Below are 27,180 nucleotides of genomic sequence, written 5' to 3'. Positions count from 1 at the left end.
TCCAAGATAGTGAAGTGCTTTCGAGAGGTGGCACTTTCAACTTTTGCTTATTAGCAGATTTTGCCCCTTGAATATTGTCACGCTTTCCTTTTCATATGTAAATGGTGAATGCATATATTGATTTCATCATCTGATAATCATTCTCCTTTTGAAAATATGGAAGATAGCTAAAAGTTTGACTTGCAAGTTTATTGTTAAAATTATAAAAGTGTGTGGTCTCTTTAATTTAGAGAGATGATGCCATTTTGTCTCAGTCTTTTATCTCAAATATTCTTCACATTCAAGTCTTCCCGAAGGCACGTTTTTGATGAGATTCTTAGTTGTTATCTCCATTGAAGTGAAGGCCAACACGGAGCAGAGAATGCTGTAACTGATACACAGCATAGATGTTTCCATACTAAATAAGATACCATGAGTACTCGCTATATTTATTTGAGTCTCTTTATATATATTATTACTAATAATAGTCTACAGTTAAGGAACTCCATAGTAAAATATGACAACCTCTTAGAAAAGGAAAAATTATAGACCAACGTATTATACTTAATTTATGCGTCAAGTGTTCCCACAATATTACTTATATATTACTACACTATTCTATGTTTACAATGCTACATCGCTGTAAGTACAGAGCCATTACAACAATTACTTGGTAGCAATATTATGCAATTATGCTTTATTCAAGTGATTTTTTAAAATCTTGTTTGTTGATGTGACTGGCATCAACAGTTTGTAAGGGATAGGCTGTCAGTACCGGTCAGTGTAGCTTATGACGGTAATTTTACTCATTTTTGCGACGTTAGTGGAGTGGAAGTGTGAAGTGTCTTCAGGGGTAGTACATACATTGAAGTCAGTCGTGTTCGTGTGTGTCTGTGGTTCATTGCAGTTGCTAGTAAGTGCAGTAGGCTCTTCAGCAGTATCAAGTACTTTGATAAGGATGAGTTGTCAGATAACTGTGTGCACGTGGTTTTTTTTTTTTTTTTTTTTTTTTTTTTTTTTTTTTTTTTTTTTTTTTTTTTTTGCTCTAATTGTTTATATCAAATCGGTAGGCATAGTGTACTCGTATGATGAATGCTGGCTAAATATAACGAACACAATTAGGTTTTTATTTTTATAAATCTTTGGTTGCCTTGAAATGAGAAGATTTGATGGAGATCCTTTTATTTCAGAAAGGAAGACAAATAAAAAAAAAAAATAACGTAAGGTTTGATACTTCAGGGAAAGGCTTGCTTGGGGCTTTGTAAAGTGACAAAATGGATAACAATTTTTCAATAATCACAATCCTTGGTGACCAGTGTAATTACAACATTCTATTGTAAATATATCGTTGATTCACTATGATCCGGTTTAAACTTAATCCTTATATTGATCTGCTGGTGAGGATTGTGAATGTTTACTTCCTGAATTGCAGTTGGACTATAGTGATTGGAATTTTTAGGAAATAAGAAACTATATAAATGTTATATATATATCTATATGATATATATATATATATATATATATATATATATATATATATATATACATAAATATATATATATATATATATATATATATATATATATATATATATATATATAATATATAGTATATATATATTATATATATATATATATATATATATATAATATATATATATATATATATATATATATATTTATATATATATATATATATATATATATATATATATATATATATACTATATATATATATATATATATATATATATATATATATATATATATATATATATATATATATATATATATATATATATATATATATATATATATATTATATACTATCATATTACTGCAACTGCACGCTTGTTATAGTAAGTGAGAGTGAGAACGCAGTCCTCTGTAAAAGGTTTACATTCATTTAAATGATAGCAAAATATCAATTGCCTTTCACCTAATTACTTTTAATCTAGTACAACATTGCAAATATTACCTTTTCGTTACTGTAGCTAAATAAAAAATGTCAATGCTGAAATACATAAGCACTGACAGGGTTTCCAATTAAATCACACATTGCTATTTAAATGAAGCCAGTGATACTAACCACAATGTGTATGGGTCCACTAATATTAACAGCATGGAGCAATAATTGTCCAGGCCACAGATATTACGACTGCTTAAGTTAAATGTATACAACATGAGATAAGTCTCAGCTGTACAGTCCAAGTCGGTGCACACCAACTCTCGTCTAGTCCACATGCAAAAGTTCATTTGTAAATGAGGTCCGACCAGTACTGCTTGTGAACTGCTTAAAGTCCACACAGTGAGTAAATATATGGATGATGGCTTTCCTTAAATACCCCCCAGATGCTGAAGCCTTGCCGAGGATGGGGGGCTTAGGGTTCAGCAACTGGGCTCTGATGTCTTGTGGGAACTACTTGGTGCCCAGCTGTTAATCCAACGAAATAAGTCAGCTCTTTTTCTTTACTAAAAACATTTCATCTCTCTCTTCCTCTCCTATAAGGTATTGATTTTATGTTGATGACTTTTGGCTTGGTTTTTGTTTTTAACATGATTTAGAATTATTCTGGGGTTTGAAGGAGGGTGAGATTGGATGGCATGCCACCTCACCCTTAGAAACTCGAGTGCCTGACGTGGTTGAACGAGGGAAAAGTTGAATGTCAAACCCTATCCTCAGTGCCGGGTCTGATCTCGATGGACATCATGATGCCTTAGCACTGGAAATAGGGTGTATATCTGGTAATTACCCCTAGGACAACCCTAATTAAAGGGATGACCCATCCTCTAAGGGTGACTCCATGGTGAGTATGGGGAATATCTGGATGAATTAAAGTTTTTTCCGTTATATGGCAACCCCCCCCTATTTCTTTTGACGACCCCTATGCTTTCTCCAAAGGACTTGTCCATGGAATCCCTCCAAAACTCATGTATGGCTACTTTAGAGCCATATGTACCAAAAACTCTATCTCAAAAGAGAACTTTTAAAAGAATAACTATGGAAGATATTTTTTCTCCTCCAGTGTGGTATCAGTGTATCACACTCAAAATAAGTGAAGAAGTAACCCCTCTAAGTGACTTGGCTATATACCGTTCACTGAGAAAATTCTTGGCTGTGACAATCCCCTGATTCTCAAAGTCGCAAAAAACAAATCATCGGTAAAGGCGCTAAACAAGTCTTGAACACAATAAATAAAAAACCTACTTCGAAACTGGAAAACTTGGGAAATTCACCATGTAAATGCTTCTGAACGAGGGCCCGCCCATTCAATAAACACAGAATTGGTAATGAATGGTTGCTGGATAAACTTAGAATTGAAAGTGACACCAATGAAATCTGTGTGGGTGAAACATTAAGCAAGGAAAAAGTTCCTGGAAAGATCAAAACATAATGGTTAAAATCAGTTGATACTGTTTATGAGAGAAAAAGTAATTAAAATTGGAAGTCTGAAATAGTTAAACGTTAAAAATTTTTCATTTTTTCACAGCAAAGGCACTTCCAACATCATATGAAAATAGGAAACAAAGAAATAAAGCAATTAAAGAAGAACATCCAAACCAACCTGTGCAATGTATACGTTTGCTTGAAAGATTTGAACATACATCAAAACGAGTGCACGGTCTTTGGGGCCTCAGCCTAGATGCTTTAAATGGGTGGCTCCTTGGAGCATAGTAGTCGAATAAATGCACCAACCCTAAAAAATGCTTTAAATGAAGTGGTTTCTCGACCATGCCTTATGGTAAGGGCGGAATGTGTATTTTTTCAGAATATTTCCCAAGAAGGCCCCTTACAGTCAATAAAATTTGGTATAACGGTTGTAAGGATGGCTAAGGAAGACCATGACAGAAAGGAATGCAGCTTCCCCGCAAAACATTTGCAGATACCGCTCTAAACGCCAAAGCAAAAGTCATATTCCAATGATGTTTTCAACAAGCGTTACCCATTCTTCTAAACACCAGAAATCAAAATAACTTTAGAAAAGATCAAGATAAAAACAATACTACCCAAGGTAAGTCATAAGTTCAAAGCATTGACCAGCCTTGCAGTAGATGGCTCATTTCTTGATGAATAGGGAGATGGAACCATCCCTGCTAATTTGCACCTTAAACAGTGCCAAAAATAAGAAAAAATAAAATTATTTCAAAAGATAAATCCCATGAAAAAACAAAAACCAAACACAATAAACATACTGAAGAAATTGTTGAGTAAAATACTAAAAGAACTGAATGGAACCAACAGAGATAGGAAAACGAGACCTAGAACACAACAGTGGAAAATCCTTCATCCTCAGTGAAAAGAACAACCCTCATAGTCCAAATAGTAAATGTCTGAAAACTTCCAGTTCAGAAGAAACCATTGTTTTTTTTTTTTTTTTATACCACCAATAGCAAAGACCCAAAAAAAATTAAAAAAATTATTCATCCGAAATGGTGAACCTACAAGAAAACCAAACATAAAACAATATAAGTCACTAGTACGAGACTATGCTATGCCACCAGATTATAGCTAAGGTACTAGAAGCAAAATTCCTTTGTACAGCAACAAAAATATTATTAAAAGTTCCAATTCAAAAACTAAAATGGACACCGTTCTCTCAGCTCAGGGTCGTAAGACCAAAGAAAATAAGTAACATTTTCTTCTTAAAATAATAAGGACACTCCCCCATTTATATTGCAGTGGAACATTATAAGCATTAACGAAAACAAGTTAAGAGTTACTTAAATTAATTGATGAATATAGCCCAATTTGTATTTGCCTCAATGAAACATTTTTACCTATTTCCTCCAGTTTTACAAATAAATTTTACACGTTATCAACCTCACTGTGCAAATCAGCAAGGTAATATTATTCTCATTAGAAAAGATGTACCTTTCACAATATATGATCTTTCATCTGAAATAAATGCCTTAGCAGTTCAGATTCAACTAGAGGAAATTATAACGATTTGCTCTGTATAGCTAAGTCCAAATAATAATATAGATTTAGAAAAGTTGAATGACTTAGTCAAGAAGCTTCCCCAACCAATGTTACTTCTAGGAGTTTTCAATGCAAGACATTTATCTTGGCATGATGTAAAATCAAACTCTAGAGGCAACATCAAACTTGATTTTGTTATAGATAATCAACTCCTTATATTAGATAAAGACAAACCAACTCATATTGACCAACGAACAAAAAGTTACTCTCACATAGATTTGTCCTTGTGCTCACAAGATCTAGCAGACAAATATTTTTGGAACACATGATGATTTGTGTGGTAGTGATCATTTTCCTGTTTTAATTAGTATTCTGAATTTCACTGGAGAGATAGCAATTAATAAATTTAATGTTAATAAAGCCAATTGGGAAGATTTTAGTGAATGCACGAAGAATGTTTCATTATGGGATAATAATTTGGACATAGAAACTATTCTGGTTATGTTTTTAGTTCTGGTAATTGATGCTACAGATTCATCTATAGCTCAAGTAAAGAATAAATGTCCAGTTCCTTGGTGGAATGAGGAGTGTAAAAAAGCAAAGAAGACCCGTAGTAAAGCCCAAAGAAAATGTAAGAAGTCGAGAAACGACTCAGATTACGTAGATTATAAAAGGTCGTGTGCTGTAGCAAAACGAACATTTCATGAAGCACACAGAAAATCTTGGCGTAACTACCTAAAATCGGTGAGCAAAGATACACCCCCAAGTAAGATATGGAAAAAAGTGCATAAAATACTAGTAAAGCACATTCGATCCTATGTCCCAGTTTTGAAAATTAATAGCAAACTGATATATGATCCTAAAGAGGTAGCAACTTGCCTAGCAGAACGTTTTAAGTAGTAATATCTCCAAAGGTTCGTCAATACAATCTTTCCGCACCATTAAAGAAAAAGAAGAAAAAATTCCAATTTTGAGACTGATCAATATTATTCATACAATGATTGCTTTACCATGGATGAACTTTTATCGGCATTATCAACATGCTCCAATACAGCCCCTGGTGAAGATATGATAATTTTTGAAATGTTGAAACAGATTCACCCAAACAGTTTACAATATTTATTAAAACTATGTATAACAAAACATGGATTGAAATATATTTCCCACAAGATTGGCGGAAAGCACTGCACCCTCCTTTCATGAAGCCAGGCAAAGATCCTTATGACACAAGCAGCTACAGACCAGTAGCATTATTAAGCTGTTTATGTAAATTGTTTGAGAAAATGATTAACAACAGATAAATAAGGTATCTTGAAAAGACAGGATACTTTTCCGTTTCACAATTCGAATATAAGAAACCAAGATCTACTTTTGATCCTTCAACTTTACTTGACACCAGTATTGGGAAAGGATTTGCTTCAAATAGCTATGCCACAGCCATCATCTTTGATTTGGAAAAGGCCTGTGACAAGACATGGAACCATCAGATTTTAAAAGAAATGCAATATTCTGGACCGAGAGGATTTTACCCTTAAACATGGTAAAATTTTTAAAGGAAAGAATTTTTAAAGTTAGGATAAATGGTGTTTTATATAAGGAGTATCCACAACATGAAGGAGTTCCACAAGGTAGTGCTTTGAGCACCACCCTTTTTATCATGGCTTTTAATGACATCATTACAAAACAGCTACCAACTGGTGTACAGAGTTCATTATACGTAGATGATTTTGCCATTTGGATCATCCACTCTGATATCTATACAGGACAAATCATACTACAAAAATCTCTTTATCTTATCGGATCGTGGACTACTGCACATGGATTCACTATATCGGCAAGTAAAACTGTAGCCATTACTTTTACAAATAAGAAAAATGTGCCGAAAATGAAATTGCTACTGTATGGTAAACCAATTAATTTTGTTACGCATACCAAATTTCTTGGGTTGCATTTTGACCAACGAATGACTTGGAAATTTCACATAAATTTACGTACGCAAAAGCTGTAGTGAAGTACTTCATGTATTGAAGAAATTGTCACATGCTAAGTGGGGTTCAGATAGAAGTACATTACTCTATTTACACAAGACTGATACTGAGTAAAATTGATTATGGGTCGCATCAATATGCTTCTGCATCAGCCAGTACATTGGAAAAATTAGACTCTCTTCACAATGCAGGTTTGAGATATGCTACGGGTGCATTTAAATTTACACCTGTTATTTCTCTGTATAGTGAAACAGGTCTGTGTCACTTGATCAAAGAAGGGTCGAATATAGTTTAAACTTTTATTCGCGGACATTAAGATATTCATCAAAATTGAGTAATTCCAAGTTACGCTGTCAAACATTGTGAAGAGGATCTAATTTTTTTGGAACACCAAGAAATTCATGCAAATAATACTATCACCATTTATACAGATGGCTCAAAAACTGATGCTGCTGTGGGGTTCGCAGTTATTACAGAAGAAAAATGTTATCATGGAAGAATGCCTATTTTTAGCTCCGTATATTCCGCTGAATTAGCAGGAATTTCATTGGCTCTGTATAAAATCCCTAAAACTCCCAGCAAACATTACAGTGATATAGTGATTCAAAAAGTGCTATTTAAGCAATAGATTCTTTTAATCATCACCCTGCCATGAGAGCAATACAAAAAATATATTCATTTTTTAAGCATTCGAAATATCTTGGAAAATGGTGCAATTTTGTGTAGTCAGAGGTTGATGACGAGACAGAGGGTCAAGAAGAATCGTTGTGCTAAATTTCATACGTATTTGTATCATCATATGTACTTTTTTTGTTCCTCCCCATTTATATAACCAGCACCCAATAAAGGTATTAACTTATTAAGATAAACCTGCTATAATATAATTTACCTAAATTATATACTTATAATATATAAAACTAATATATCAGCAACTTTAATAGTATATATATATATATATATATATGATATATATATATTATATCTATATATATATATATATATATATATATATATATATATATATATATATGTATATATATATATATATATTATATATTCATATATATGTATGGGAAATGTATATATATATATTACTATATATATATATATATATATATATATATATATTATATATATATATATATATATATATATATATATATATATATATATATATATATATATACATAGTATATATATATATATATATATATATATGGGAGATGCTCGAAGGAGTTACATCAAATGAATGACAGTTTATCACTCTTTAAATAAGTTCCAAGGAGTGACAAGCTTTGTCACTTATTATTGTTCAAAGGAGCAACAGAGAGGTGGTAGAGATGAGACAATTACAGAAAGAGGAACAAATAGGCGAAATTTTATTAACTGGACTTGACATACAAATTTAACCACTTCTTTTATTTAAAAAAACAATTTTTCACAATGTTAGAAAAATGTGTCATCTTTAACTTTCATCCCAAGTAACCTCACCATCACTAATATTAGGATCATCGACAGTGGCAGCATTAAAACGAAGACTGATGATTACCTAAGGGCGATTACATACAAGGGAGGCAATTCTATATGGTGGCTATAACAGTAACAAGTCGCTGTTCCCTTTGGATTTCTACTTTTTTCCCAACAATTATCCGCTCCACTTCTTGGTGTGCTCCATGTCCTTTTAAAAACTCTTTAATCATTAAAAAAAATACTCCAAAGTGGTAATGTTCTACCACAGTTTCAAACTTTTTGTGTATGGCTCCCAAATTATTAACAGTTCTTGGAAGATTGTATGCTTGTAGATGATGAATACTCCATACAGTTAGAACAAATATTGGTGGGTGACGCTGCTGGGATCGTCTTCTTTGCCTTGCAGCAATAGATCTTCCCAGCACAAACGAATCTCCCTGTGCATATATATATATATATATATATATATATACTATATATATATATATATATATATATATATATATATATATATATATATATATATTATATATATCATATATATTTCTATATATATATTTCTATATATATATATATATATATATATATATATATATATATATATATATATATATATTGCTACGTTTATTGATCTCCTCGTCTACCCAGAATTTAGTTAAATATTTTGATTTGTAAAAAGGCAGCCATATTCCTCCAAATATCAGCTGATTTTTAGGCGGGAAACCAAAAACACGCCAGCCAGAGATAGGGAGTTCCTGTTTGGAAGGGGGAAAATAAACTTGTCAGCTTTAGGGACGTATCCCAAAGGAAGGATGTAGGCAGACTGGTACTTCTTTAGGCTATATCTTAAGCTCTTTTTCCTGTGAAACCTCTGCTGGCTCTATGTTCTGTTTCCAGGATTGCCCTGCTCTTGGGGGGTTAAGCTGACCCCCAACACCCATGAAACACACCTGCCCTCGCCCTCAGTCAGCTCCAGTCGTGACCTTGGACGGATGTCCCCAACCAGCCTTTCCACTTAGGCCTAACGGCGTTACTGGCGCGCCCAGATATGAGACAAAGCCGGACGCCACATTTCTACAAAGGTCCACTGATCATGGCATCCAGGTACGTCTTGTGAAACAGCATATTGCCAGTTCCTTACATCCTAGTGTCTATTTACTCCCCATTTTCCCAATTCAAACTTCTAAATCAAAAGAACTCATCCCTTTGTTTCCTCTCACTGCCTCATGGCCGCATGCTTCCCTTGTGTGATCGTCCCAGACAAATGAAGTCATTGCATACCTCAGTTAAACACTAGAGTGCCTTTTCCCAGTGTTAGAGAAACTGAATAATCGTAACTTGTGCAAGAAGTCCTTTTTGTTTTTATATCTGTCTAATCTGGGATCTTTTTCCAGATTCCTTGAGTCACATGTCCAAATGTCTTCGCTTGCAAGTGTTGCATTACCGCAAGATTTCGAAAATAGCTTTTACATGAATCTCATTTTGAGCCAACTATCAAACACTTGAGAGATATTAATAGTCCACGTGGGGACCAGTTTGGCATTTACTTGCCCTGGCTGTTAAGCAGCCTCTTGTAAATAAATAGAATTGGTAAAGTAATTAACTGAGTTTCTGGCGACCTTTTGCTCTAGAGTAAATGTTCACTTTAAATCCTTTTTTACGGTAAGTTCAAGTAATTTACTCTGTTTTCCCTCAACTATTTCTGTTTACGTATTGGAGCCCTTTCAAGGCCGGGCTTCATACGTAACAATATATATATATAGTATATATATATATATATATATATATATATATATATATATATATATATATATATATATATATATATATATATATATATATATATATATATATAATATATATATATATATATATAGAGAGAGAGAGAGAGAGAGAGAGCGAGCGAGCGAGCGCTACATATGTCCTTCAATATCAATTCGCTCTACCCCGGAATTAATATATTTTCATATATGTTAACCGAAGGGAAGTACGAAATTATTATCAGCTAAAAAAATTCCCCTTCGGTTAATATATATGAAAACATTAATTCTGAGGTAGAACGAATTGGATATTAAAGGACATTTCTAGCTCGATGTATGTATATGAATCACGGTGATGTGATAAAAATTCACATTATATATATAGATATATATATATATATATATATATATAAGATATAAATATATATATATATAGATATAAATATATATATATATATATATATATATATATATATATATATATATATATATATATATATATATATATATATATATATATATATATATATATATATATATATATATATATATATATATATATATATAGATATAGATATATATATATATATATATATATATATCTATATATATATATATATATATATATATATATATATATATATATATATATATATATATATATATATATATATATAAATATATATATATACCACACATATCCACAGGTGTAAAAAAATAAGAGAAGGGTGTAGTCCTGACCGGTTTCGGCTTTATTTTCCAGCCATTGACAAAGGACTGATACATAGTATTAGAATTCACGAGTATATATACTACAAAGACAGTACTGACGAAACATACACACAAACCGTTTGAGACTGCAGATCCACCCACAGGCAGGTTTGTCAAGGTAGGAGTGGCTTTCAAAAATCATTAGGCTCTAAAATTTACAATAAATATTCTCAAGGGATACTACCGCTTAGGGTACAAGTCCACACTGATAGGTGCAGGGAGGCGGGGACCTACACCTGTCTCTTATTTTCACCTGTGGATATGTGTGATAAATGAATCACGTGCTAAAGTGATTATAATCATATATATATATATATATATATATATATATATATATATATATATATATATATGTATAATCAGAAAATTTTAAGGAGGTGAAGGAATGGTTTTGAATCATAGGCAGCATTGGGAAACTGTAGGCGTACTTACTGCGCTTTGCTGGCTTGTTATATAACCAGTTGAGTCTGGGTCCTCGATTCACTTGGGACAGGGAAGGTTCCGGAGATCTTCGCGCATTCTGACGGTTAGTTCTACAGCAAGTTTTGATAATCTCATACTTGTGTTGATTGGGGGGAAACACGGGCGAAATAATTTTAGTCACAGGGAGATGCAGTGATGTGAGTGACTTTGCTGCGTTATTATGACTGCCTCAGTATTTGTTTTGTTGTTATTACTATTATATTATTCAATCGATCACAATTTGTTTCCATCTTTGCATAACCAAAGTGTCAGCAATTATCGTCATCAATGCAAATAAAAGCAATTGAACAGCAAGTCGTGTCAATATCGGCATAGACCTGAAATTCGAATTTGAAATAGAAAGTCCAGCAGGAAGTTTTCAAGAAAATGTTATTCACATTCAGTGGGTTTGGATAACGTTTGAGACCAGCTGTCTACGAGCATAATAGTAGTAACTATATATACAGGCACTGTTGCCTGTGTTCCATTGCTGTTAAATGTTGTGATAATAATAATACGGAAAAAAAATCAAACCGAGCAAGTGTGCAAACTTGTCTAAGATAGAGTCAGTATAAAACTGATGAATTTCCGTTGGCAATCCTCACTTATACTGTATCATCCTGATTCTTAATTTAACCCTCGGAGAATATTTACTTGCGCAAATCTGTACTTTTCTAAATTAGAATATGAAGTAACTCGAGTATTGAGATTGTGTTTTCCGTGTTTGGAACGCTTGTGAAACATAGTGCCATATTACACAACCATTGTGACCAACTATTGCATTCCTATAACCATCCTACAGTTGTGGCAGATTGATGAGAGAGAGAGAGAGAGGAGCGAGAGAGAGAGAGTGATGTGAGAGAGAGAGAGAGAGATGAGAGAGAGAGAGAGAGAGAAGAACATCATAATCGGCTGTTTGCTCTTCATTTTGTTTTCCAACTCAATTTTATTATGAACTGCCGCGGCCACTGATTTTTTATATTGTGTTTTCCATGTGTACCAAAGCATGCCCAATGTAATGGTCAGCATACTTTATTATTTGACATCTGTATCTGTGCTGCACTCTCTCTGACTTTTATTGTAAATGTAAATGTTGAGAAAAATGTTAATTTAAGCGAATTCTTTGTCAAAATAAAAAAAAATTAAATATTTTCAAAACAACCTTTTACCTGTTTCCCCGGGAGAGTTACTGGTTTATCTCTGATGTTAAATAATTTGTATTGACAAACTTTCATTTGTATAAGTAGGGTAAGAAGGCTGCCTCGAATGAACGTATGGCTCTTTTGTGCAATATATTTTACTTGTGAGTATTTCGGGTAGTGTAAAACAGCGAAATTTTGAAATTTAAAATTTTTCAACAAAATTATTAATTTCTGTTGCTTATTATTCTGCATTAAAACAAATTCAGAGTATTCAGTCAGTTGTCTTAAAATGCAAATATATTACATGTATTTGCCCTTTTATAGCTAGATGTTGTACAATGTAAGTTTGTTAAGTATTTATAGATTCCCAATGAATCATAGCTGTACAAACTCTATTTGTGAATATTCTGTGCTATAGGCAATGAAAATTTCTTCATGTTGATTTAAAATAAGTTTTACTAACTGGATGCTTATAATTTCCAGTATTGTGGCGGTGCTCTTTTTAGAAGTTGTGAACCCTTGAGTGTACGAACTAAATTCATTCTCGAATGCTTATTTTTGTGTATGTTGGTCTGTCGATCTATGTTAATTGTAACTTGTCGTCCCTATCGCTTCAAGCACCGATCACGATTTTTCAGCAATGGACATCGGGGCCAGTGAACCTCAACAATGACAACAAGTCCATTTTCAATCAAATGGTTGTGTGACATTAAATGAGATCCCTTCTGCTCACTTTTCCTGAACAGTTACTTTTCCTTTTCACCTTCCACAGGCAGGTAGGGCGCCACAAGTCACAATGTCTCAGCTGGAATCTAGCCAAGGGTAGGTGCAACTGTTGTTTTTAAGTGGTGAATATCACACCTTGATTTGAACATATTATGAGAAAGATGTAAGATTTTTTATTTATTATTTACATTTCGGAATTATCCATTGTTAGAAAGATATTTGTGTGTATCTGTGTCTGTCTCCGTTGCCTCAAGCTATTGTGTATATCATTGACAGGGTTCTCGTAATATTTCAGTTGCGGAGCTAAGGACCAAGCTTTTCCTTTTTATTTATTTATTTATTTATTTAATTATTTATTTATTTATTTTTTTTTCAATGGGCAGCAAGGCTCTGAGATAGAGGGCTGAGCTAGCATTCGCGAGGTTTGCTCACTCAGTCATTTAGCTTGTAAATAAGTACTGGCGCTTAGTTGGTAGTCTGAGATGGGGAGAAAGTTACTGGCCACCTTGTGCACAATCTGCATGACCGTTTGATGGGATGGAACTGACTTTTCACTTTACATTGAAATGTAAACTTGACAGCCGTGCCCACTTTAGATTTGTCAACCAAGATTTAGAGATTTCAACGTTCCGTCCAGTCAGTACGATTCCATACCTTATAAGTCGAGACTTCGAGCCGGATCTGATGGTTAGAAATGTGTACCCACAAGGGTTGACATTGCCACAGGTACGCTTCCTGTATCTCCTTTATGCTCTTCATAAATCACCTATCTTTATATTACTTGGAGCTTTCATTGTTATTTGATGCAGTGGTTAATTGCATTGGTGTCTTGGTTTGAACATTTTCTCCCTTCTGTCTATGAGACTACATTTAGTAGAAAACTTCCAGGTCATCTTTTTGGAAAGACGTCGCCTTGAATCCTCGGTGGGTACATTTTGTGTGCAGTCTATTTTATGTATATTGAGGAAAGTCAGCTATGTGCTTGATGTGTGTGCTTTGTGTTTATAGAGAAGCAGCTGTGACCACTTGACTCATTTGGATTTTTTTTTGTAGGTGAGAAAGTAGAATAACACGAGTGAGAATCGGTGTTGTACAGTGGCATTCTGAATGAGTGTAATACAAGTTTGAATAATGCCGGATTACCTGTTCACTTTATGGCTGCTTTGATAGGAAGTCAAACATCAAATGTTCAAATAAGATATTTCATATTCCATAAGATATAAGGTCAAGAGAGCTCTGGATACAGGCCTGTCGTCATTTTGACAAATTTAATCCCAATAATGTTGTTGTTACCTATGTTCTTTTCACGAAGAAACTACATTGATTGCAAGAAAACTCCAAGTAGACATACTACATGTGCTAGTTAGGGAAACATTAAGTAATAAACAAAAGCCTTTTTTAAATTTGAGAGGGAATCTTTTTTTTTTCTTTTCATGCCATTTACTTATAAGACTTTGAGAGAAAAATGTGTCTGAGGCCGTGTTTGTGCCTCTTAACACACATGAGAGAGAGAGAGAGAGAGAGAGAGAGAGAGAGAGAGAGAGAGAGAGAGAGAGAGAGGGGGGGGGGTAACGTTTATTTTTGTTTGTTTTCTAATTTGTTTAGTTTTCGTTCTCTAATACAGTTTTAATTGTAATTATTATACTGTCTGTCTTTTCTTTGTGTGTGTTGACTTTTATCATTAGCTTATTTAAATACAGATGAAAATAGAATACTGTGACTGACTATTGACGGCAATAATATTTATTACTATTTAGTTCTTGTATCCAGTGTTTACTTTCTGACTTGTTCTCTCATCTGTTCATTCTTGAAAGAGAATCGATGCTTGAGACGAGGACGACGATGAGGGAAATTGGGGTGACGTCTATCTAAGTCTAGTTTGAGTGGATTGGCCTTCAAAGGAGAGCGAGATTGAGGAGTGAGAACAGCTGATTGCTGTACAACAGTTTCTGTAGCATTGTGAAACCAGGCATTTCACCAAATCCCTAAAATTTTTAGGGAACTCGTGAAACCAAAAATTTGCTGAGGATCATTTGATCGCCGAGGGGAGTCAGTAATAAACATGGCGAAACGGCGATTCATCCACATTGTTTTGCCGTGTTTAGTTACTAGTCCCTCGGAGATCAAATAAACCCCAATTGTGGTTGGCAATTTCACGATTTCCATGAAAATTGTAGGATTTCGTGAAATCCCTGGTTTCACAATCTACGGAACTGGACACACACACACACACACACACACAGCCACACACATATACATATATATATATATATATATATATATATATATTATATATATATAGATAAGGTATACGCCACAAAGGAAAGATGAACAACGGAGGTTCTCCAAGATCTTTCGACTCACGTCCATTACTTAGTTTGTCTGCTAAGTAAAGGATGTAGAGTCGAAAGATCTTGCAGAAATTGCGTTGTTTATCTTTCCTTCGTGGCTTATACCTTTATTTATGCATTTATCACGTTCCAAACTTAGTGATTCAGTTATACATACATACTACATATATATATATATATGTGTGAGTGTGTGTGTACATAATAAACGGCCCGGGCAAACTTAGTGCGCCCACGCTCGTGTACGTACTTAACTGTTAAAGGGTTAACCTGCATTTTGGCACTACTTTTTGCATAGGCCTACTTGACACTTACGCTTCTTACGCTTTATCGCGAGGAAGTTTTCGTACATTGAATAACAGTACTTGTGATAATGTTCATGACATTCTGCATACAAAAGCCTCCCCATTTTACGTTTTTTCTTTTATTTAACATGGCTTCTGCGTCGGTCTTTCTTTCTGTCTTTCTGGTTGGGTTATAACTTGTAACTCGGTTTTTCGACGATGGACTTGAAATTTTACCCGGTTACTCAGTTCTAGTGACAATATAGCCTTGATGATCAGTAGGTCAGCAGTGACCTCTAATGAACCTACAGTGACCTCTCTTGTATCTCTGGATTTGCATGAAACTCGAAGGATTTTTCCCAACTTCTTTGTTTCGGTAGAAAGGTCAATAACTCTACGAGTTTTATACCTAATTTGACTCGTTAGGATAAGTTAATGACTGCGGAGTTTTCAAACCTTCTTTGGCGCGACAGGATGTCAATTTCGTTGGCTGCAATCGCGATTCAGATACAATTTCTGTCAAAATGTATAAAAATATAGAAAAAAATGTTATGGAAACCATTGATTAAAAAAGTAAAAAAAAAAACTAATTTTTTGAGACACACCAGGATATTATTACAATTCATCATGTCTACAGAAATGAAAATGTGGGCGCCAAACATTGAGGGGGAAATGCTGCAAGAAATAAAGAACATTTCTTTTCTTTTAGCATGTCTTTTTTTTTTTCTTTCTTTTATACAATGTTCAGATGTTTCTCGTCGTGCTCAGTATTGTGTTTTTGTCATTTCCTTATGTGGTGCTAAACCAAGATAGCTTATTTTTTCATGTTCATTATTTAATGTCAGTGGGAAGTGCTTGCTTTTTCATGTTCGGTTTCTAATGTAAACTTCAGTATGGCGTTTTTGTCATGTTTGTCCTTTTATGTAAGTTCAAGTGAACATTTTTGTCGTGTGTCTCATCTAAAATGAGTAGAGCGTTGCTTTATTTGATTTTTTTTTTCTTTAACTGATAAGTTTTGGATCTTATCTGTAGTATTTCTCAATATTATGAAGACCGGGATCCTCTTTTTATCGTAGGAAATTTCACGGTTCCAGTTAGTGGTGTTAGTGATAACTAGTTTGTGATTGAGTATAACAACACGCTTATGTTCAAAGGGACGAAACGTATCTTTACGGGCGAATGGCTCCGGAAGGCCTCTGATTCCGAGAAGATGATGGAATCCTACCATCAGGACGGCTGTCTTTTGATCTGGTACCAGCTGGATCTGAGCAGCGCCGAGCCATTGCAAGAAGAGCACGTCAGGAGGGCTGTTGCTCACCTGTACAGGTAAGACCTGTTCTTGGATCCCCACTATATGCCTTTGACTTTTCTGGTTTGCTAGTACTTACTTTATTTTTTCATATATCAAGACCATGGTATCATTGAAACTACAACATGCTCTCGATATCGAAGAAAACTTATAAAACCTGCGTGAGAAAATTATTCTGTGATTATTGCATGGACTTTGATAATATGCACAATGTGATATATTTTTTTTTTATCATAGGAAGGTTCCGAGTCTAAACGTATGTTATGGTGCTTCTGGCGACGATTTGTGGTTCAGAAGGGCAACAAACCCAGAGATTGATTTTAAAGTAGGTAGCCTGTTATTCTTGCTAACATTAACTTATTCCATACGATATACTAAAGCAATGTTTGCAGCTATGAGGAACAGAAATGCAACTGTTAATCGTCTTTTAAAAAACAAGAAGGAAAATTATACATAGTCATCTGTTCCCTTTCATTGCCACATATACATATAGAAGTCAAAAGCAGTGTTACCGGCTAATGCTGCTGTACATCAATCATTTTACCCTTTTCAAGGTTCATCGGGGTTCGCAGTTAGAGGAAGTGAGAGAGTCCCTGCGCAATCATTCTTAACAGAGTGAAACTGCCGCTTTTCTGTGCTCGGTTAGTTTATGATTCCCCAGACATGCCAGTGACACCAAAGATCTGGAGCCTTCATTTCCCTTCAAGAGCCACATAATCTTTGGCCTGCATCACAGAAATGACGGACGGGACGAGTAACATGAATATTATGGGGTTCTTCATTTCCTTGCTGAATGATGTCATTTCTGAGAAACCATCAACGACCAGGAATCGTTGGGCCATTTTGCATCAGACGAAGAAACTATGAACCTGATTATGGAAGGAAAAGCAGCGCTAGAAGAAAAACCCCAAGGTGAAAAAAAAAGATCGAAGATGATATTCTTTTCCAGGATAGCCACACGCCATTCTTGGTGAAATGTTTCACTCCGACTGGCAAAAAGGAGCGCACGTCCCTCCATAGTGAGGGTCCTTGATGAAGATGTCACCTCCAAATTTATCCAGAGGTGCAAGCAGGAAAAAGTAACAGTTGGGTCAGTGTTCACAGCAGTTGTCAACATGGCCATTGTTGATGTCTTGGTTGAATATGGTGTCACTGAAGATTCGTATTTAATCGGGAACTTCCATACAGTAAATTTCCGTCGGTTTTGGAAACCAAAGCCTTCGGTGCCCCTAGGGTTTACATATGGGCTACTCGATCAGGCTGTTTTCGGACACCCCTAGGAATATTCATCAAAAATTTTGTGAGTATGCTAAAACCATTGGAGAAAGTATGAGAGATTATTTGTTTTCGGGTAGAATGTTTTGCAGAGAAAGCTTACTCCATGTTCCGTTGCAAAAGACCGTCTCAGTCCAAGGACCGCGTACCCTCGTGATTACATGACCTCCAACATGGGTGATGTCACTCGCCTAGTTACTGAGGGAGGAGATCACGTTAGGATCACTAGAGTGGTTCGTGGTAACCACGTTCCACGTGCGTCCATACCCTGTTTTTGTTAGATGCCATACTTTCAGAGGCATATTCACTGTCATCTTTGAGTATAACGAAGCTAAGCTTCAGCCAGAAGTGGCAGAGAAGCTGTGTTACAAGATAGTGAAGTTATGTCGAGAAGTGGCACTTTGAACTTTTGCTTACCAGTGGAGTCTGGCCCTGAACAAAGAGGTAACAAAAAGCTAGCATGGGAAAAGTTGTATTCGTTGTCACTGACACTGAGAATTGGTATGGAATATTCAGGTACCAATAGTACTTATTCTTATGTTAACGCTAGGGTTTGCAGTAACATGACTGACTGTTGACTACTCTGCTTACCAAGAAAGTCAGTCGTATACCCTTTTCATAAGTAGACTGCAATGTCTAATATCATTTAGTCATCTGATAAGTGATTCTGTCGCTCTGAAATATGGAGAGACGAGATGAATTTGCAAGGTTATCATTAAAATATTAAAATTATACAGAAATGTGGTGCTGTGTTACGAGCGAAGGTAAGTTTGTACTGGAAACTGGCACATTTCTGGCAGCCGCCTGGTACAGCCCGACCCAAACGCTATTCAGATGCTAATATCTCCAAAAGTATTGGAGATAAAAAGGAAAATTTTTTGGCTTATAAAACCTTACACTTTAAATTTCATCCCCATAAAAGATTTATTTGTTCATATGCGGAACAAATCAGAGGTCTTAGCAGTAGGATAATTCTTCTAGCGCTAGCTTGGTAGAAGAATGATACTATTTTGTTTAAAGACCTCAGGTTTGTTAGCTATGAAAAAATACAAATTGATAAAAAAATTTTTGTTCAATTTTTAAAATATCATAAATTCAACATAAAAATTATGTTTTAATTATTGCTTTCTTTTGGGGGGCCGGCACAGCACAGCCCTAACGTTATTCAAATGCTAATATCTCCAAAAGTATTGAAGATAAAAGAAATCTTTTTTCGGCATATAAAGCCTTACATCTTTAAAAAAATTTCCTCCTATATAAGATTTATTTTTAAGATATCAGTTCACATTGAAATGATGCTAACCCTTTGATGGTTTACTTGAAGCTTCACAAGTAACGCCTTTAGGGCGTCCTACTGGTAAAGGATTATGCCACTTTTGCATTACCCTATTTTCTCAAATTTTTCGCATTCAACTTTTCCGAGGCAGCGTCTTTGGGGCAATGGACCATTATGAAAATTCATGGGAGTGATCCTTATACTACCAATAGTCTTCGGATAATGAACTCCATTTTATATCATGAGAAACTCTCCCACGAAAAAAAAAAAATGCAGTGCTTCATAGTATAATTTATTCGACATGAAGTGCAGCCGCAGAATTACATAAATAAATGTTAACTATTCGTCGAATACTACTTTACAGCGTTGTAAGACCAGAGTAAGTACAACAGTTACTTGGTAACAGCGTTATGCAATTTTACTTGTTCAAGTGATAGTAGGATGCTTCGTAATAACAGATGCCAGAGGTTGCGAGATTCCTAGGTAATGCTTTTAGGGAATGACGCTTTTGCTATCCAGAAGAGCGTCACAACAGTTTTGGGATCTTTTCCAATCAGGACAGTTTTTCAGTCTGTTAATGTGACTGGCTCTCTACTAGGAAGATTATGACATAAAAGTAAGGGATAAACTGTCAGTAGTGTTAGTGTAGTGATGCTGGACTTTTCACAAGTGTTGCTAAAACGAGTAACCTTTACGACAGTCCAGTTGTTTGTGTGTGAAGCGTTCTTCTTTGAGCGTTCTTCTTTGGGGTATGTGAAGTTCGCCGTGTTCGTGTGTCTGTGGTTCATTGCAGTTACTGGTAAGTGCAGTGGGCTCTTCTACAATATCAAGTAGTTTGATAAGGATGAGTACTTTATTGATTGTGTTATTTTTTAGGATGAGTACTTTATTGTGTTATTTTTTTCTCTTTCTCTTTTGTTGTAATTGTTTATGTAAATAGGCTTCATGTATGATGAATGCATAGGCTATATATAACGAAAGCTATAGTTTTTTCACATTTAGAAATATTTGCTGGTCTTGAAATGGAAGGAAAACAAATAGGCTAAAATAGCACAAGTTTCAGGGGAAGGCTTGTTTGAGGGTATGTAAAGTGACGAAAAGGATAACAATAATTTTTCAGTAATCATTATCCTTTGTGACCAGTGTAAATGCAACTTTACATTGTAAATATAACGTTGATTCATTGTTATCAAACGTAGACACATATATATATATATATATATATATATATATATATATATATCTATATATATATATATATATATATATATATATGTGTGTGTGTGTGTGTGTGTTTATCCCAGAAGTATTTAGGCTTTTTTTTATTAAAAACTTTTGGCGCAACGTTACAAGACAAGCGTCTCGCATTCAAGCTCAAGAGGAAGCAGCACCAAATGAACTTGGGCAATAGTTGATTAAAATACAGATAAGATATGTACGCAAATTTATACCATGTTCAAAAGACTTTAAAATGGAACAACCCATCAGGAAATGAGGGAGAAAGAATGGAGATATGGGAGTACAACCAAACCAACAGACCCCACGAGAAGAACAAAGTGCCGAAGAGGACTGGATTTTTAACACTGAACTACCCGTTCGATATTAGATGTGCTCTTGCGTGAGAATTCTGTATCGTTTCGTTTCACTCCAGTGTGATAACTAACCCTCCTATTACCATCAATTTAGACCCTCAGACAACTCGGTGTTGATCCCACATAAGTTCCCATGTTACATCTTGGGCAATCAGATATATGTACGACACATGAGGCCATCAAATGGACAAAGTCTGTCTTGGAAATTTGAAAAGATTACCAATCGTAAGGGAATCAGTAGGAATGATATTCAGTTTTTATTTTTTTTAGCTGGGCCACACCCACAAACCCAGAAAGCATTTGGTAAGTTGAGTTGCGTCTGTGTGTGTGTATATATACATGTGTATATATATAATATATATATATATATATATATATATATATATATATATATATATATATATATATATATATATTTATATATATTTATATTGTGTGTGTGTGTGTGTGTTTATCAGCTCCCTATACATGGAATGTACAACGAATAGACAATAACAGAGACTAGATACAAAAGATAACATGACAAAAAAAGAAGATTCATCGGCAATATCCACGCTTGCTGAGGTAGTATAAAAGATGGTCATCAAAATAATGGTCATAACCGTAATAAGATTAAGAATAGTTTAAAAATTGGATGTAAAAACTGTATTGATTATAATCACAGTAATAATGAAAATAGGAAAATAACAGTAATAACAATAATCGTAGCAGTACAGTAATATTGACAGATTCTGCAGATGACATTTTGCAAAAGCAGAGATTTAGTCTTTTAGGGAACAAATGCCTCATTTTCCCATCTTCCCAAAATTTAGATTTTCTTGATTCACTACTTAGGATGCGAATTACTGCTGTTTCGTAGTCGGGTGATCAGACTGGACATTGTTAGCCTTACGATGACTTTTAAATTGCGCAGGTTGTTTCCTGTGAACATCTGTGTGGCAGAGTGATAGCGAGGAGTGTTTGTGAGGCGTCTCAAAATGTCATTGTGAAGAACAGTGATGCATCTCATGGTCTGTCGGGTGTAGTTGGCCCACAGGGAGCACCCATAGATAATGTAGCAATACGAGCGGAAGAGCAGCAGTTTCAAGTCTTGGTGACAGAAGGCAAACCTCCTTAAAATCATGTTGCCAGTTGCACAAATACGAGTAAACACAATGCCCTCTTCACTTTCTGGATATGTTTGTCACTACAGAGCATGAGATCCAACTGCAAGAATCTGAGCAATCATGACGTCCATAGCAGGATTCGTAACTTACTACGGACGTCAAAGTTGCTTTCCGAGTGTCTTTTCAGATCTGGCGATTTTTAGTGACATTCGTCTACAGAAAGTGCGAAGACTTTTTGAAGTTAAGAGGGCATTGTGGCAATTGCATTTACTTACATAACTCATAAAAGATTAAAAGATGTCCAGTAGAATCTATATATATATATATATATATATATATATATATATATATATATATATATATATATATATATATATATATATATATATATATATATTACGTGTGGGAGTTGTTTTGGATGAGTGAATATTAATAAAATATTATGCTTTGCCGTAACGGTCCGCCTCAGCTCACACCTGTAAGGCTACAGGGAGATAATGAAGTGCTCTTGACTTACCTTGAGTAAGAAAACTGTCTAGTTAAGGTCACCAAGAAACCAGCCATTTAGATTTAAATTAAGTTTATTTACACAAAATTGAACAGCCTGAAGACAAACTGAACGGCACATAAGCCCGTGGAGAGGGCACTAAATACTGTGTTAAATTACTCTATCATCCACAATAACATGAGAGATGGGCCGAATTCACCATCTATGCAAGGGTGGTTGCCGATTAGTGATGATATCTTCTACAGTGAATGAGCACTGGCAAGGAGGCAGGTGAACGGAAGTCGGGGCCGTCGGAATCTGGAATGGGATTCCGGATTACAAACAACACAAAATAAAGACTTCTCTCACAAAAAGGATGACGACTGCACTATGGAGGGAATTCATCCGCAAATCAAACACAATGCTGATAATATGGGGAGAAATCTAATGCTTAAGTTGAATAGCTTAATGAAGATCTTCGTTGATCTTGGATAAGTCACAAGGGAAACATGTGCATACAAGGTAGGACAAAGGGATGTTCGTTAGAGAAGTGAGAAATTAAATTCAGAAACTAGAAGGAGTTTGTTTGGCTCAGAGGAAAAGAGCTGGCTATATGAATGTAACTCAGACGTACCTGGATGCCTTATGGTGTGTAGCATTGGATGAATGATTGGGCTGTGGGGTAGGATTATGACATGTCATAGCCTATTTGAATCCCATATCTTGAAAGTGCATAAATGTTGTATTGGTGGTAAAAGGATAAACCCTCGGCCTATACGACAAAGCAATAGCTGCTCAATCTTGGAAGTCGATGTCTTTCCTGAAGGGAGATAGCATGACTAACTAGAAGCTTTGTTGCTTGTGCCAAGTGGACACACAAAAGACTAATGGATCCATCTAGTGCTGGGTATGTTACCCTTGCTACAAACATTCCTGAATTTGATAAGTTAAATGTAATGCCTTTACAATTTCATCACCAAGGGTTTGCTTTTGGTGATGGAATTCTGCAGACCTTTGAAAATATTAACGCTACATATCATGAATCACGTATACTGAAGTTCAAAACTAGAAAGGAAGGAAGTCATTTTGTAAGACAAAAGGTGATGATGCTCCATCAGCAAATTCACACATAGTAGGCAGGTGAAGAAGATGCAGAAGAATCTAAAACAGATAAAGAAGCAATCTGCCTTATTTGTGACAAACCAACACCAATCAAAGATTTACGATTGGCCACGACACTGGCTTTACACGAAAAACTGCAACAATGTACCATGAACCTACTAGATTTGAAACTTCTGGCCAAGCTTAGTGCTGGAGATATGGTTTCCCAGGACCATATGTATCACCCATCTTGTCTGACTAGTATGTACAACAAGGAAAGGGAAAGAGCTTGGCTAATTTCCCAGAAAATTGGAGATGATTATGTGCAGTACAGACAAGAGGCATGTGCCTATGCTTTTGCTAAGCTTGAGCTGTACATAAGGGACAAGCAGTTGACTGCAGATGGGTGCTGCTATTTTACGATGGCAGAAATTTATGATTTGCATAAAGAAAGACTGAAACAGCTAATGATGATGCTTCCTTTGTGTACTGAACACGGTTGAAAGAACAGATACTTGCCTGTATCCCAGAACCAGAGGCCTTCAAAAAAGGGAAGAGAGATTTGGCTTGCCTACAAGGGGAAAGTGGGAGGAATCCTAGACATGGCATGTGACTACGATGATGCACATTTCGTGGCCAAGCAGCCAAGATATTAAGGAAGCAGATGCATGTACATAAAGAATTTGATGGAACCATACTGGAAGAGAATCTGTACCACCAAGTTTGTTGGAATTTGTAAGTGTGTTGCAAAAGGGTGGTAATATAAAATCCCAACTTATATATGGAACATCATTTACTGATCTACCTTTAGCACAACTTTTGCACTTCAACTGTCAGAAGACTCAAGCATCTTCAACACTTACCAAACATTCCAAGTCAATAGAACCTCTGTTTCCAATATACCCTGGTCTCCTGGTCTTTGCAAAAACCAGAAAGCATCAATTAATTGATACATTTCATCCATGTGGAATTAGCATCAGTTACAATAGGGCTCTGGAATTGACTAAAGGGTTGGGAGAAGCAGTTGTAGCAAGGGTTGTGGAAGAAGAAGTAATTAGTCCCACCACACTGAAAAAAGGGCACTTTACAACTTGTGCTGTTGACAATCTGGACCATAATCCCAGTTCCACAACAACATAAACAAACTTCCATGGGACAGGCATATCTTTTTTTCAGCATCTGAGCACAGATGAAAAAAAACTTCTCTTCCTGAATATTACACATATGTACCTTGGTCACTTGAAACATGAAAATCCCCTCCCTTCACCCAGTGGAGGTGCAGGACACCAACAGGTTGTGCTTTCTAAGCATGAAGGCTTGAGAAAGTCAGTCTGTCGGACAAGAGTGAAAATACTGTGTCCATATCTTGGGCAGGACTTCATGCTTCTCAGAAGCGACAGGCCCCCTTTGAAAAAAACTTATCATCAAGAGTACTAAGGCGATAGATACATGGGGAACGTTAAATATGATTCTCTTATTATTTCACATCAAAATTCACTCACAGGGACATAGAATGACTGGGAGCTTATACATCCCCTAGTTTGATTAACTAGGGGATGTTTAGCATGTAACAAGAGCGTTACTCTTCAATGTAGCAGACACTAGTCTAGGTGGGAATATCATAATTAGATTTAATATCGCCACTAGCATCACAAGGGGAGTTGTTTACAGCATCGATTGTAGCAATGGGGAACTGCGTTATGGTAACCAAAAATAGGGACTGTGATGCAGAGCCAATAGGGGGAAAGTCGCCTTGGAAAGAATGAAACGGAAGTACAGACGAGGCAAAAAACAGTAACTGACTGCACTCAAAATTACTCCTTTACAAATCCTGGGCATCCATGGTCTGATCAAGGGCAAGCACTATGTAAATGAACATGTGGGAGTCCCCAGATGGAAGGGAGAACGAGGGGGGAGAGGAGTGAACGTCTTGCAAATGGCAATTTTCTAAGAAGATTGTCGGTTGTCTCCTTGCTCACAGCTCTCTCTTCCCATATGTGTCCTACAAAAGGTAATTCACTTTCTCCTTCCATTATAAGCCCTGACCAAAGTCTGAATGACTGAGCCGTCTTGCATTCCTGCAAGATTAATTTCAAAGGCAGCTAGTTGGAAAGGACGACTGATTCAAAGAGAACGGAGGCTGGTGAAGAGGGTCAGCTGAAAAAATGTCTGAATTTCCTTCTAAAATTAGTTATTTTGCCTTGGTTCTGGCTTAAATTGGGTATATATATATATATATATATATATATATATATATATATATATATATATATATATATATATATATATATATATATATATATATATATATATATATATATATGACAATAGTTATCACAAACAAAAAATATACGGCAGAAGGCCGATATTACTGAAAAAATGAGGAATTTACATAAACTCTCGACTTCAGTTTTAAATGAACTATATTTACATTAAGTTATGGTAGGTCCAGGAACTAATGTGGTGGTTCATTGTCGATCCAACAGAAACACATGGCTGGGAAATGCACCAGACACAGAGATCAGAATTTGTGCAAAACAGGTTATTTCAATAGTACAAGCCTTATTCCAAAGGGTTCCCAATTTCTCCCACAACCAGGCAGGGTGTTTGCCTGCAAAGAGATTGCATTCTAGTATCAGTACTAAGGCAAGGAACATGTGGGCAATGTTCCACACTGCTTTATCTTAGCCAAAAATATTACAACCCATTCAAGGGGCATGAAATGAAAGGGAGTTTTCACAGAAGGGACTATTACGTTGCTTAAATTAACTAGGAAACTTTTACTAGCATCACAAGGGAATTAATCACAGCACTGAACCAAAATTGGTGAAGTGAGAAGCTGAACAAAGAAGGGGGGAAAGTCATCTTGGAAAAATGGAAATGAAATACAGACAAGAGGCAAAACGATTCCCTGACTGCACTAGGACTTACATTTCACAGTACCTGGAAATCCTGGGTTTGGTAGTCTTTTTATCTGCTGATATTTCTGTGCACTACGGAGGTATAGAAACACTTGTGGGATCCCCCAGGGGAGGCAGTGGAGCAGAAGGGGTTTAGTGGAGTCTGCAGGGATTGAGTAAGTCTGAGGAAGAGAGAGCTGCTGCGGCCCCGCTCTTTCAAAATCTTGCCTGGGTAGGCTACGCGCTCATCCAACGCCCCTTGTGGAGAGTAAATCCAGAGCAGC

General features: G+C 35.5%; 1 long non-coding RNA gene across 1 annotated transcript; it reads left to right on the top strand.

Moving 5' to 3' along the window:
* Window positions 1–17,016: 17,016 nt before the first annotated feature.
* Window positions 17,017–18,487, top strand: LOC135217383 (uncharacterized). The gene is made up of 3 exons (XR_010315116.1): window positions 17,017–17,176; window positions 17,397–17,484; window positions 17,714–18,487. It is a non-coding gene; the product is annotated as an uncharacterized LOC135217383 (long non-coding RNA).
* Window positions 18,488–27,180: the final 8,693 nt, after the last annotated feature.

The sequence above is a fragment of the Macrobrachium nipponense genome, chromosome 7 (assembly GCF_015104395.2).
Source record: "Macrobrachium nipponense isolate FS-2020 chromosome 7, ASM1510439v2, whole genome shotgun sequence".
Classification (NCBI taxonomy): domain Eukaryota; kingdom Metazoa; phylum Arthropoda; class Malacostraca; order Decapoda; family Palaemonidae; genus Macrobrachium; species Macrobrachium nipponense.
This window is presented reverse-complemented; position numbering and strand designations above follow the sequence as displayed.